An 11,848-nucleotide genomic window follows, 5' to 3' on the forward strand; every position below is an offset into this window, starting at 1 on the left:
AAGTGTGGTTTATGATCTGCAGAAAATTTCCTTTGTATTTTTAATGGTTTCCTTCTGTACCAGAATGCAAAGCTGGATACATGAAGATTTCTACACAACAAATTATTTAGAAACATGAACTTTCTGAATAACTAAGACCAATTTTCAAATGGGTGCTTCCCAGCTAGCGCCCTGTCCAGCCTGCCAGGCTGCTGGAGGTCTCAGTTTGGGCCCTGCCAGCTGCATGGTTTCCACTGGGAAGCTTCAGTAAAATTCACGCCATCCTGAAGAATACTGAAACTGCATCAAATGAATATTTCCTATTGGAAACTTTTTTTCTTCAGGGCATTTTCAGTCATTCCTACTGATCATATCCTGATTTAAATCGCACGACAGCCCTCTGGCAGGTCTGTAACAACTTGCCTGAAGACCAGCTCCTTGCTTTTCTCCACAGCCTTTACTGGGAGCTTGGATCCTGCCAGCAGGCAGAGCCCAGTTTCCTGGGCAGGTGGAGTCAGCCCCTACCAATCATAAAAGCTTTTATTGTAATAACTATTAAACACCATTTCATGAAATAGTCTAATAATCACTTACACTCTGCTTTTCCACCAAAAGCTCCATGTGCTTCGTGCCATAAGTAAGCATCAATATTTCTTTCCACATATGGCCTTAAGCCACGTAGCACTGCAGTGAGAGTTTTATTACCACCTTGCCCGAGTCCCCACGTAGTGCTTCACCTACCAGGCCCATGAAGGCAGGGCAAGGCAGGCATGACAGACGTACCTGAGGAAGTAAATCCAGCAGCCACATGGCTCAGCAGCAGAAGTCTTCCAGTCAAATCCCAAGAATGGGTGAGCTGGGTCCTTGGCTAGTGAGGCAATTCCATGACTTTGTGCCTTCTGCGGCAGGATTGGTTAGAAAACTAATAGATAAAAAGAATCAAAACAAAATTACTTTTTATATCGAATTAGTAGTGACAAACCATATTTGAAAAAATTTTACTTTTTGTTAAAATTGATGTTTAAAAGTTTCTCCTGAAATCACAGCATTCTGAAACTTTACAAAGGCTTGGAATGTGAAAATACCCAGTTCACGTGTGAGTTTTGTTTCTTAGATATAAAAAATAAGTAATAAAAATGAAAAGGAAAGGCAAATGCATTTAAACTTAGTTCTATTTTAATAAATCTAAGGTTGTTACTGTAATAATAGTGTTGCTGAAGTGAAGACAGTTTTATCTTGAACGTGTCCCTCAATTTATAACAGTAAACCTTCACTTCTACCACCAAATCTGATTTTATACCTAGCAGCTGAACACTGGATCGCTGATATCTTTGTGTTCAATTAAAGTAAGAAATTAGGAACACTAGCGTGGTTTTCACTGTCTTAAGTTAGAGTAATAACAAGACTTTTTATGTTCTCTTCTGCTAAAATTATAAGGGGGGGGAACACGACATGACACGACTGTTGTGCTCTACACTGACTAGCAAGTACTCTGTGCAAGTTGTTTTGCTCTTAGGATCATAACAACATTTGAAGTCATTTATTGATTCATTCCTGCCAGCAAAAGGGACTTCTACAGCACAGAAGCTATCACCTGCCTGCGCTCATAGCCTGAACAGGTGATGAATGGCAGGAATATCAGAGGGAGAGGCTCCTTTTGCAGTTGCTGATCCTGCAGCATTATTCACATCACTGATTCTCGGTGAAATCAGGGAAACTATTCAGGTGCTTGAAGTAAAGGCTGTGTTTTGTTGATGACCATATTTTTTTGCTGTAACTGTCAGTCAGATATTACATTAAGCCATGTGGCAGATATATAACAAAAATTTACACCTAGGCAAACTGAAATTGGTTGTTTTTATGGAGAAATCCAATGGCAATTCCATAGTTTTCCACTCCAAATCAGATTTTAGGAGAGAAGATGCTCTCTGCTGTAGGGTAAGCCAAAACACAGGAGCATTTGCTCTGGCAACAGGACTCATTATCACTTTATACACGTGACTTCATCCCTAAGCCAACCCTGAGGATATGGCAGAGAGAGGCTCTGAAGTCCCCTTCCTGGCTCCTGAGCATCTTTCCAGGGAAGCCAGCAGTCTAAAGGGACCATTTGGATGAAACCCGCAGGATTCCTCCTGAAGGGACAGTCATCTTTGTCATCTATCAGTCCCATTCTATATTCCACTGTTAGCCCAAATCCTCCTTTTATATGAAATGCAGGAGCATCACTGACCTCAGGAGGTGATGGTGATTAACAATGGATGAGTATCTGGTGCTTTAAGCAGACACTGACACAGGACTAGTAACAGCAGACTACTTTTGCTGTTGCTGGACCATGTTTTATAGCAACTCATGAAATCCCCTAAGCAATTCCAGCACTGCCTAGCTGATGGCATTTAAGAACATTTCTCCCTGTAATTTTTTTTAATGACTAGCAACTCCATTATTTGAATAACCAAAATACTTTCTAATGGCTGCTTGAGGAGCCTTTAATTCATACCCTGCTGTTTGGAGTTAATCCATTCATAAATTAAAACAGTGTGGGTCACCTTTGGGAAGGAGAAAGCTGCAAAAATACCCAGTTTTACACACATGAAGCACACGTGATGGGACATTTACTTTGAGCTGCTGTGAAAGCGCTGTAACATACTTGACGTGAGTTGGTATTCCTACCATAATTAAGCAACGTTCATCTCTCCCTAAATTCTCTGGCAGAAGGAAATCCTGTTCAACACTATATTCTCAGATTTTTGGTCAGGGTTTTTTTTCCTCATTTTTCCTGACATGTTTTCATAGTCACAGCAGCCGGTTTTGCTCCTGCTGATAGAAAGTAAATGCTTTTACCAATGACTCCTGTGAGCGTGGAGGGCAGCCCTGGCCCTCCGCTCCTGTGGTGGAGCCGCCAGTGCTGCCACTCGCCACTCACAGGCAGCGTTCAGGAATATGCTCGTGGCATGCTGACTGGCTTCTGAAAACTGCATTATCTTTAGAAAATAGGTGAGGGGCAGAAGCAAATATTGGACATAAAGAAACAAAAAAAAGCGAAAGAGAAAGAGATGCTAAAATGTTCATCTCTCTGCTTCCAGTACAGTGACCTTCACTGTGGAGCTTCTGCCTCAGAGTAGCTCATAACAGGCTGGCAACTGCTAGCCTGGTTGCCTTCAAAATGTCACTGGTTTAACATCAAATCAAGAGGTATAATTGCATTTTTCCTTCCTTCTCCCCACCCCCCAAATTCCAGTCTGATCAGGCCCAAACCAAACTGACAGCCTATTTGTGTTCTCATGAGAAGTTTGTAAAAGGTCATAAAAGCTGCAAGTTCAAAGGGGTGGATTGTTTCCAGTGTACACGATAACTTTCCTGTTTCCCATCTGCAAGCAGTGGGCTGCACTGCCTCAAAGTTATTCCAGGATCCAGGTTGATAGGCAGAAGTCTAACGGAGTTTGAGAAAGAACTGATTGGTCTTACACTAGGAAATTCATGGTTAAAACTGTCAGACTGTGCTACCTCTTCGGTTTATTATCCTTACTCTGGACAAGTGACATTTCCACCAAAAAGCTTCATTTCACTTTCTATGAAACTGATTAAGGTAGAAAGCACGTTTCTGCATTTTGGCTAGGCACAGTTCTCACTTTATGCAGCAAATGCATTTTTAATTGCCTTTAGTTTCTACTTTATCTGATATTCTTTGTTAAACGATCTAACAGTAAGAGATGCTCATGCAAGAACATACGGAAAGAGAAGGCAACATATTCATAATAATGCAACAATAGCTCATCTTCTAGTACCCTGTGCTTACAATAAAATCAAAAGCAGTCAGAAAATCAGATTATTGCACACTGTAAAATTTATCTGAAATGTATGGCATATAGCCTGTTTTAATAAAAGACATGATGCTGGCTGCCTAACACTTAAACTGGAGTGTAAGATGGCAGGAGAAGACAACATATAAAAGTCATCATCTGCCAGGTCCACCAGCGTGTGGGCTTGCTATTTAGCAGCTCATCCTGCAGCAGATCGGAGCGGCTGCACCTCCACTGCTCAGTGCAGCCCCTACGTATGAAAAAGGATCTAGTAAATTTACTGGGAAGAGCTTGAATGAGGTGGATCACACAGAGGCAGAGTAAAAGCCACCTCAACTCAGCCTTGGGAATTTTAAAAAATACTCTGCTTTGCAGAAGTATACTGAATACAGGGAAGCAGTCAAACTTCACCATTACCGTGAGAAGCTCTGACTCCAAGATGACCCAGCAGTGCCTGACGGTACGGAGGTGAGTATTGCTTGCCTTGTCTCTACCTACATACTGTCATTACTCCCTTTGAGTAACATATTTGGGTTTAACTTACACTAGGAGTATTATAACTATATTAGGTCACCATCTTGTAATATCTTGTCTCTTAATTATTAGAAAATAATATTTTATAGATTATAAATTAATCTACAAATTAATCTGTTTTCTGGGGAAAAAATGTAATTATCATTTGAAACAGATAAAAACATTGACGAAACTCAAAATACTCCGTATTTGGGTCTGCAAAATAATTTTAACAATTGTTTACCAATTCTTCACAATTCATCACGTTCTTAAAGTGGTATAATTAATGGGGAATTGAAGCCACAATATTATTAATAAAGACTGAAAAAAGAATGCTACTAAAAATGTTACTAAAAAACCCCATGCTAAGTCTAAGAGAGAACACTACTGAGTTAGGCAATACCTTGTATTTCCTACTGGGCTCACAGAAACTAGTATATCTCCCACACAGAGAACTGACATATATTTGACCTCAAAGAACTCCCAGCACCTCATAGGAAAAAAAAAAAATCCCTATAAGAAACCCATAGATCAGACAGGATTTGCAGCAGCCTCTTAAACGCACAGACCTCAGTTCTGCAAGCATTTCTGGGTGAGCTGCAATGTAAGTGCCTCAGCGATCTGCCAACTCCAGGTGTAAAGGGTGAGGAGATGAACCTGCTGTGCAAGATTGTAAAGAATATGTTTCCATGTGTAAAACTGGAGAGTTTGCTTTACTTTTTTAAGAAAAGATTGTTTCTCCTTTCCTTTTTAATATTTGCATTGCCAGGATCACATCATGTTAGACTCTCCACTATACTAGTGGAGCTAGAAAATCAAAGGAATTAGGAATTCAAGTCACACCTATCCAGTTGTTCAAGGGAGACTCAGTGAATGACTGGAGAGTTAGTATAACTACTGCAACATCACAGATACTAAGCAAATAAAACTTGATTAATTAGAGGTGGGGAAATTAGTTTTATTTGCTTAGAATGCATGGATCTATTTATTTATTTATTACAGAATAAATACTTGATAAAATATTGGAAGAAAAAACATTGCTGTTAAAAAGTCAAAAGCTGAAGCTAAAGCTAGTATGATTTTTTTTTTTTTTTTTTCATTAAATGTGGTTACATTAGTTGTACTGATTTGGCTGCTAGGTAGCTCACAGAAAAAGCTGCTATGGCAGACCAGGTACCGCCCTTGCAGGAGTGAGGCAGAAAGCCGAGCCATCAGGGCTTGCAGCACCTTCTGCAGCAGGGTGGCCTCTGTGTCCTGGCCTCACCACAATGATTATCTAGGTGTAGGGGGTAACCTTCCTCTGTTCACTTGTGGGACTTCTGCCAGAACCAATTGTTTTAATAACAGTTTAACATAAAAGACATTTCATTTTATATAGATCTATATTTCTCTCTCTATGTATAGTGTATACATGGATAGTCAGTATTCAGAGTTGTTGTCCTTTAAATGATTGAAAATATTTTCTATATTAAACACCTTTATAAATTCCACTTAAGCTGTGAGAACATAGGGGAATACTCCAAATGGACGCAGGTTGCTGCAACTGTCAGTTGGGGATTTAAGTACATAGCATGCCAATGCACTGTGTCCTTGAACCGTGGGTGAGGGAGACAGCAAGAGAAAAGGTGTTGATGGTGTGAATCTGGCTAGTTGATAAAGCCAAAATCATGACCTTTGTTAAATCAATGCAATTAGAAAATGTTCAGAAACCTCATCTTTCCAATTAATACTAGAACATAAAAGAACAGAGTGCAAGAAGAGCTGAAGTAGAACTAGAATGTTATGCTATATGTAACACACACATAACACGGAAAATCATATTAGACAAAAAAACCCATCTTGTATTAAACACACCACATCTGCACTGATGCGCAGAAAGGCTTCTAAGTATTCAATTAATTTTCCTTTACAGAGCAAGACTTTATTTTTATTTTTTAAGGAACTATCTGCAGCTGCTCTCTACCTAAACCACAAAAACCTATCCACTTAATAAAAGAACGTAACACAACTCATTGAAGCCAACAATTTCAAAAAGCATCCATTAGTTTTGGATGCTTCTGGTTTTAGATGTCTCCCTTAATGATCTTGAATGTAAACATGCTCTTAATAATTCTGCCAAAATAGGCTAATAAGTCGATGTCTTCATTTATCAGCTGAAACACCTGACCTCATGCTGTACAGATGAATTAGATGCTCTGACTTAATAATTTGTATTACTTTTCTTTATATGAAATAAAGAAAAGTTGGGCCAGATTCCCTATTCTGTTTCCATTCCTCCCAGCAACCCTGGCACTGGGAGAAAGCAGCCTGGATGGAGATGCCAGCAGAGCTTCTCTGCAGCCTGCAGTGGCCTGCCTGAGAGGGGGTCACCTCCACACCCCTCTCATTGCAGCATGTGTTTGTGGAACGGAGAAGGGAATGTGAAAGGACATGTATTTTTCGGTTTGCAGATAACCCTTTCATCAGTAATGTATCTCTTCGGTCTGTTGGTGAACCAACCTGCTACTCACTGTTTCAGAAAGACTGTTAGAGACTATGGGTCCTAAATTAGAATTGAAATGACTATTTTGTTCAAGCAGGATCAATTACTTGCTAGTGTGTCTTCAGTGCTTGCTGTAGTTAGAAAGACGCACGCCTGATGCATGTGGGGAATAAGTGCTGAGCTGGGAGGTGACGCCATGGAAGTTTAGCTACGGCCTGTTGATACATTAACATTTTATGGCCACGGTAGGAAGGATTCAGGCTGAAGAAAAATGCATCCAGAAAATGAGCTGCTTATCCCCAAAAGTGAAAGAAACCAGTCAGTGGGTGTATCAGGCAGATGCCAATAGTTCCTTGTGAAGGACTACGTGTAGAGCATGGAAATAGGGACCGCTCCAGTGAGTGACCCGAGAAACCAATAGACGTGAGTGATGCCTCTCTCTGCTGCTCGACTTCTGGCTGGGAAGGTTGGAGCCTGCTCCTGGCCAGAATGAATTTTCTCTTGGGTAACTTTCCTGCAGCCCACAAGCCTAAAGCAATTTTTTCCCAAAGGAGAAAGAGTTGCACAGCCCCAAAGGGCCAACATTTCAAGAATTTATGGGATTTAAGTCACTCACTTGGTCACAAATGGTCCAGAAATAGGAGCCTCTCCCTATCCTCCAAAGAGATTGTGGCATCAGAAGACCTGAGGAGATGCTGCCACAAGCAAAGGAAAGAAGATGAGAACTGAAAGGCAGATTGCTTTTGATTACATATCCTTCATGTACAAACTCTGATGCTTTTCTCAGTGTTCTCAGGAAAATTAGATAAAAAATAATCCTTTCTCACCTCCCTTCTCCCAAGATCTGAACTGGTTGGCTTCTGACAGGGGTTTTCTGTGTCAGACCTTTGTACAGATTCTAACAGGGAACACCAAAACCTAACCTCATAGCACGTTTGGTAGGTGTGGATTAGAAGCTGTGCATTACAGAGTGGTAACTAATAATTTTCAGCAGGCAAGAGCTTGTCAGGTGGAAAGAGGGTGGGCAGAAAATATTGGCTGTAGACAAAGCCCGATAATCAGGTGAGGTATTGAACATATGGGAAGGTGGATTCAAGAAAACACTCAGGAAATTTTGACGTTTACAAAAAATTAAGTAAGGTTTTGCTAGTTTATAATAATGATAATGACCACTGCAGAAATACACAAGTTCCAGCAATTAATCTGCAAAAGCATCCTGGAAAAGAGACTAAGACAAAAAATCTTAACGAAATGAATCCTTAAAGGTGAGCAAATAATTCTAACAAAAGTGTTTTGTGGACAAATAGTTCTATTTGCAGAGTTTTAGAAAAAAATTAGAACACGCATTTGTTCAAAGTGGCTCCTGTTAGGGGTAAGCATGTATCTGACTTCAGATACTTCCCTCTGAAAGCTCTGCTGACTGTCAGGAGGATAATCTAGTCAGTAAGATGTAGGTAACAGAACATGGACACACAAATAAGTTTCTCCTTTCCTTATCTCTTATGTGGGTAAGAGTCCTGATGCTCAGATGTGACTTTGCTCTGATTTAGCCCTTCTACACGGTGAAAATTTTTGAGCGGAATGATTATTTCTCAAGCTGTAATTCAGTCGTGTCCAGTTCACTGCAGGCAGTCATTCAAACGCAGAGGCAGGTATCCCGGTGAATTGGAAAGGACAGGCTCCATAGCATGCTAGGAATTAATTTGTGTTTCTGGGACTCAGGCTGTATGGATGACATTTGTGAGGTATTTAATCTGGCGGGCAGGGTAACCACCTAGAAGGCAGCGGTCACGGTCCTGGGGGGCTGCAGCTCCAGCCTAGCTGTGCCAAGGCACGTTCTGTCCCAACCCCAGGGACCCCCAGCCTGCTCAGATCAGCACCCACCCCAAGCATAATGCAACTGACAGGAAGAAGGTAGAGGTATGTGTCTGATTAGCTACAGAAGAAATCATAACACTAAGCAGAAAGGCATTCAAAATAAACAGTAACAACTCTATCAAAATGCTAGAATTCAAATATTTACAGCTACTTCAATATTAAGGCTTGTACTTTTACTTCAGTAATCTAAGATTAATCCACTAGGTAAAAAAGGTATTTGTTTAAATAAACTAACTACACTGGCAGTTAGAGATAGCAATTTTAATTGTTCAGAAGGTCTGCTGTATTTTGATTTTTTTCAGGAGATAATCCTCAGAACTGTGCATAAAGTTGACTACAATACGTGTTCTCCCTTAGAGCTCTTTGCATACGGCAGCGATCCTGCTACCGCTCAGTAGTTTCTGCTACTGTGCAGTTTACATTTTCAGGAGGAAACCATGAAGCAGTTATGAAGACATTAACTATAGTGATAACCAGAATAAATTCAGCCACAATACTGTTAGCAGATGAACACTGTGAGTAAAACTAAGCACTGATGACATTTTTTTCTCCCAGCAAAATCAGTATTTTTCTTACAGCTGCGTGTGCACTCATGGTCTGTTCCAGTGCTCTCAACTTAAGCCACCATATGTGGAAGTTCAGTCTGTTTTCCCAGTATTATTATTCTGTGTATGAAAGCTCTACTCATGATGTTTTCTACCTATCTATTTTTATTGCATCTTTCTTAGCAATAAAGCCTCTCTGAGCTGTGCTTTACATCTCAGAACAAGTCCGCTGGCCAGATGGTTGCTCTAACAAATGGGGAGAAATGTCAGAAGTGCTTTTGCATACCTGGGCAGTGAGGCGCACCAGTCCTGCTCCTCACTGCTAGTGCTGGCCACGGCATGGCACGCCAGGGCTGAGCATACCTTGCTTTGTCGGCACAAGGGCAACAGGCACAGGGACAAAGACCACCCCTCTGGGGACGATCAGTGCGCTGGAGAGAGGCTGCTTTGCACCGCCTGAGCTATCTGGCTGTGTCTCTTGAGACCTGCTCATGAAAGCCAAAACCTCACCTAAATATTTTCTGTGTTTTCTTCCTGGATGGCACACATGGCTTTTGCTATAAACACTGCCCCCACAATTTCAAAGATAGCTTTGAATGGGAAACTCCTAGTTGGCTTTCAAATTCATAACCTTACCATGTTTCATCTTATACTGGTTATCTGCAGTACGTTGTCTGCTCAATAGAGTATCATTTTGTCTTATGGGTGATGATTCTTCACTGCTGCTTGTGAGTTTGTACAAAATACTTTCTGCTGTCAGGGGAACGTGTCTTTTAAAGTCCAACTTTATGGCCCTGTTCTGTAGATGAGAAATGCCAAGTCAAATAGGCAGGATTGGTAGGCTAATGAGATTCTGGTGACGTGCATCACAGTGAATCAAAGATTATTGAAAATCCTGGTAATAACAAGCAAAATTTTTGGCATTAGGAGGTTCTTCTGTTGCCTGTAGTTTCTCTGTCAATACGATACCATCAAGTCAAAAGCAGATCTCTGGAAACCAGAGGCCTGAAGTTGGTGACGGTAGTCATGGCTAAAAGAAATCATATTGATTCATTTCTTAAGTAATTCCCCTGTTACAGCGTGGCCCTACAGAAAGGGGAGAGGTGCTGGGGGAAGGAAGAGGGATCTACTGGAATGGCTTTCTGCATGTGTGGACAGTTACGAGCACCTAAAGGGGTGCATCCCGGGGCAGGGATGGGCAGGAGAACTTGTTCAGAAGCTAAAAAAATGAAGCTCTTTGTTACCACAGAGAATCAATGGGGCTTACAGGGGAAGAATGAGGCCCTGGAAAGCAGAAGATATTAACTCTCTGGGAAATTCTGTGTTGTGCCCAGACACCCAGGGAAGCAGCTGGGGGGAGTGACAGGACACAGACATATGAGGGTGCAGGCAGTGAGGCTGTGGTAGCCTCCTGCCCGCTGGGTAGCTGCAGCCCTTGGGCACTAATCTCGTGAAGCCTCCAAAAGGTCCCACCTCTTCAGAGGTAAAGAGATGATTAAAAAAGCAGGTAGATTTCTCCCTCCAATGTAACTCCTGCAATAATTTATGTTTTTAAGATACTGTCATCTTTATTTAGCTTTTGTTGCAAGATATTTTTTGTTGTTTTGGCTGTACTTGGATCAACCTATACACCCAGCAACAAAGAATTCAACCTTTTTGGCAGTTATTTTTGACCTTTTCTTGAGCAATAGCTGATAGCTTTCCAGACTTTTTGTCTAATGATAGAGGTTAAGATAAAACTGAAATGTTCACCCAATTGCACTTGAACTTGTGGCTTACCTGGGTAGAAAAAAAAGCTGCACTTTTGACATAGAGCTTCTTCCGAAAACATTGAACAAGTGTTTGGGCTATAACTTTATAGCTGTATTGCACAGATTTTTTTTTCTATAATATTCCACACAGACTGAAAACTGCCTTTTTAGTTTATGAAATGTTAATACCATAGCATGAATTTATATAGGTGCATAATTAGAAATTATAGCCTGGGGAAAAAAATCTTATTTATGAAGTTAAATTTGTTAAATTAAAAATGCAGCTAATGAATCACCTTTTAATGTCCAAATATATTAGATGTCTGTATTTTTATGAATTCTGCAAAGTAATTGATAGGCTTTAGTGTAAACCTGATCATACATGAAGACACATTACATGAGCAAATGTTTTGGATGTGGTGAATCCAAAAGCCTTCTTACAGATATTGGACACCACTTGTCCTAAAACTATCCTTTAACTAGCTCTCTGCCTGAATTCTGTGTGGCTGTACTTTACCATTGTATTCAAAATAAATAGCAGTATGCTACAGTACAAGTTAATGAATAAACTACAAATTACTAAAACTGTCTGACCAGATTATTCGACCTCTTCATCATGAGCAAGAAATTTTACTTGTTTCTTCATCATCTGCATTTACATGTGTAAGTTCCCTCAAAGCATGCTGTTGTTGTTGTTGTTGTTGTTGTTGCAGATTTTAGTGGTTGGTTAGGTTTGTTAGGTTTTTGTATATTCAATGAAATGCCAGACAGGGAGAACATATGAAATGCAGTGCTGTTTCTGCTGAAGAATTGTTATTTCCCCATTTGACTTGTGTTGGTGTTGAGAGACAGGGAAGGAAGAAGGTGTTGCTGATACTGCATGCTAATGCTGCCAAACAG

This window comes from Falco biarmicus, chromosome 15, assembly GCF_023638135.1.
Source record: "Falco biarmicus isolate bFalBia1 chromosome 15, bFalBia1.pri, whole genome shotgun sequence".
Lineage (NCBI taxonomy): Eukaryota > Metazoa > Chordata > Aves > Falconiformes > Falconidae > Falco > Falco biarmicus.